The 3,653-nt window shown below is 38.5% G+C and overlaps 1 protein-coding gene across 6 annotated transcripts in view; it reads right to left on the reverse strand.

Moving 5' to 3' along the window:
* Nfat5 (nuclear factor of activated T cells 5) overlaps nt 1-3,653 on the reverse strand; it is a 149,435-nt gene that overhangs the window by 143,201 nt on the left and 2,581 nt on the right. The gene's annotated exons all lie outside the window — the stretch shown is intronic.

Raw genomic sequence — 3,653 nt, forward strand, 5'->3', positions numbered from 1 at the left:
CCTGTAATTCTAGCACTTGGGAGGCTGAGGCAGGAGGATCACTGCAAGTTTGTGGCCAGTCTGTGTTACAAAGTGAATTCAAGGCCACCTTAAACTACATAGCAAGATCCTATCTCAGGAGAAGAAAACAAAACAGATGGACCTTAAAAAATATGCTAAGTAAAACAAGACAGCTACAAAAAAACACACATTATATGATTCTTATAACAGTCAATCCTTCAAGAGAGAAATTTAATCAGTTGCCAGTTCCTAGGGGAAGTAGAAAATGGAGGACTGCTCAATCCAGGAAGGGTACCTTTATGAGGTGACAGAAATGATTTAGTATGAGTAGTGTGCATTGATAGATAGCACTTATGTTTAGCATTTTCAAAACCCTGGACACAATCCCCAGAACAACAAAAACTTCAAGAATTAGTGGCAATGACTGGTTACACATTATGACTACAGTTTTTTTTAAATACTAAAATGTACATTTTAAATGGCTACAATAGGGGGCCAGGGAGATGGTTCAGTAGAATAAACGCTTCCCTGCTAAGTGCTAGGGCCTGAGTTCAATCCCCGGTTCCGACAAAAAAAAAAAAAAAAAAAAAGGTAAAATGGCTACAATGATGAACTTCATTTGAATTTTATCTCAGTTTTTAAGAAAATATGACCAAGAAGCTAGGCATAATGGAGCACACCTGTACTCCTAACACTCAGGAGGTTGAGGCAGGAGGATTATTGTGAGTTCCAGGCCAGCTTGGGACACAAGTGAATCCAAAGTCAGCCTGAAGTACACAGAGAGAAAGTCTCTTAGAGAGAGAGAAAAAATAAAATCCCTCACGATCTAGATCTTAGGAATTTGGATTTCATCAAAAACCTAATGATACCATAAAAAATTTTTTTCTCTCCAGCCCTAGAGATGGAACTCAGTGCCTCACACTTGCTGGGCAAGTGCTCTACACTAAGCACCCCACCCCAACTGCCCTCATTATTAAGATTTTTTAATATGTGATAGGATTAGACTTAGTATTTATTTTTAGTACCAGGGTTTGAACTCAGGACCCTGTGCTTGCCAGGCAGGTGCTTATATTAGACTTAATATTTAAAAAACAAATCCTATATAACAAAGTAGTACATACAGTGCCTAAACTTTAATATATACATGCAGTAATATCTAACACATGTGCAACACTACTAGATCCTTCTGGGCATGGTGGCATACCCTATAATCCTAGTCCTTAGGAAACTGAAACAGACTAAGCATGTTGGAACAGTCCTGTAATCTCAGCACTCAGAAGACTGGGGCAGGAGGATCACCATGAGTATGAAACTAGTTACACAGTGAGTTCAAGGCTGCCCTGAATTACACAGAGAAATCTATCTTTTAAAAAAAAAGCTGCCTAGGTGTGGTGGTGCCCACCAGTAATCCCAGCACTCAGGAGGGTGAGGCAGAAGGATCATTGCCTTGAGGCCAAGGTGGGCTACAAAGTGAGCTCAAGGTCAGCCTGAACTGCATAGTGAGATCCTGTTCCAAAAAAACAAAATAAAAATAAAACAAAACAAACAAAAGCAGGAGGATCACTAAAAGTTTGAGGCCAGTCTGGACCTCACAGTGAATTCAATGCCTCCCTGAACTACACAGTGAAACCCTGTCTCAAAAAAAGAAAGAAAGAAAGAAAGACAGACAGACAGACAGACAGACATCAGGAGGATCACTTCAAGTTCAAGGTGCGACTGGGCTGCATAGCAAGACCCTCAAAAAAGAAAAACAAAATAAAATCCTCCTGGTTCCTTATGTTGAACACTATTCCAAGTAGTCTGGAAATGTTCACTAAATTAATCTTTGTACAGATCTGTAAATCTATTATCCTCATCATATAGAACAAAGCAAATCACACAGAAAGATTAAGTAACTTGCCTAAAATCACACAACTGGTTTACAATGATATTTGTGAAAGAGTTTTTTATTCACAAACTTCATAAATATTTGGGAGTTTGGGGGCAGGGTGATACTGGGTACTGACCCCAACACCTCTCCACTAATTTTTTCTTTCTTTTTTTTTTTTTTTAAAGTTTATTTATTTATTGTATGTGTGTGTGTGTGTGTGTGTGTGTGTGGCCAGCTCAGCCCACCAGGGGGCGGCGCTGGCTGGCATGTGGTGCTGGGGGATCGAACCGCGGTCCCTGTGCTTTGCTAAGCTTGTTCTAAGTAGGTGCTTTAGACCACTGAGCCATCTCACCAGCCCCTCCACTAATTTTTTCAAACAGGGTCTCACTACATTGTTCTGGATAATCTCAGATTTGATGTGCTCCTCCAGCCTCAGCCTATAGTAAAAGTATAAATTTAGTTAACTAATGACTGAATAACTACTATCTAAATTTTTTAAAATGCAATTTTTTTGCAATAATGTTTTTACCAAAATTAAGTGATGATTTTATCCAAAACCTCTATAATTCAAATAGCAAACATCAATTTTCATCCTGTATGTAGTATTTGCAAAAACAAGTACATGAAAAGTTCTATAGAATCATTTGTAAAATTCAATCTATATTTCCCTTTCATTCACTCTGTATTATTATTCTAGATAATAAAATTTTAAAAAAACCTTTAAAAGCACAAAAATTTGTCATGTAAACTTTTGTAGTTTTTCCAAAATACCTGTTACTATACTGTGGGTTTTTATAAAATAAATATTTAACTTAGCATGGTGATATATGCCTGTAATCCCAGCATTCTGAGAGGCTGAGGCACAAAGATGACAAGTTATGAGCCCAGCCTAGGCAACTCAGCAGGACTTGTCTTAAAAAAATTTTTTTAAAGAAACACAATGTCTTGGGCTGTAATTCAGTGCAATGACCCCGGTTACTTCTCTGTCTCTGTCTGTCTGTCTGTCTGTCTGTCTGTCTGTCTGTCTGTCTGTGTCTCTTTTCATATTTGAGACAATCAGTCACTAACTCCATTTTACGCTAGTATTTTTTTCACATATATTCTTTGTTTCAAAATTTACACTAAACAGGTAAACTGCTTTAACTGGAAAAATGGAAGATATTAACCAACCATCTCAAATTTCTAACTACAACTACATTTGTGATAGTTAGCTTAAGCCTGTGTCTGGCTTATGGTCAGTATCCTAAGATTCACCTAAACGCAACTCGTGGGGAGATAGCTCAGCAGCGTAAGTGCCCCGGCAAGCATAAGGTCCTGAGTTCAATGCCAGGTACAAAAAAACCCAAAAGAACCACTTTTTTTTTTTTTTTTTTTTTTTGGAGACAGGGTCTCACCTCACTGTATAGTTCAGGGTGGCCTTGAACTCACTGTGTAGCCCAAAGCCAACCTAAAACTCACAGCAATCCCCCTGCTTCAGCCTCCTCTTGAATGCTGGGATTATAGGCATGCGCCACACCACACCACACACCACACTACACCATACCACACCACACCTCGGTCTCAACTTGTTTTATTGACTTAACACAGATGGCTATTATGACAACTACCATTCAAACAAAAATTTCAAATCAGATCTCCATCAACATTTAAGTGCTCCATCATGTTCCTAAGAAAAATATTTTTACCAACATTGTGAAGATGGCCATACTCCCAAAACTGCTGTACAGATTTAATGCAATCCCTATCAGACTACCACCAACATACCTCACAGAGTTTGAGAAAT

This window comes from Octodon degus, unplaced genomic scaffold (genome assembly GCF_000260255.1).
Source record: "Octodon degus isolate 3935 unplaced genomic scaffold, OctDeg1.0 scaffold00011, whole genome shotgun sequence".
NCBI lineage: Eukaryota > Metazoa > Chordata > Mammalia > Rodentia > Octodontidae > Octodon > Octodon degus.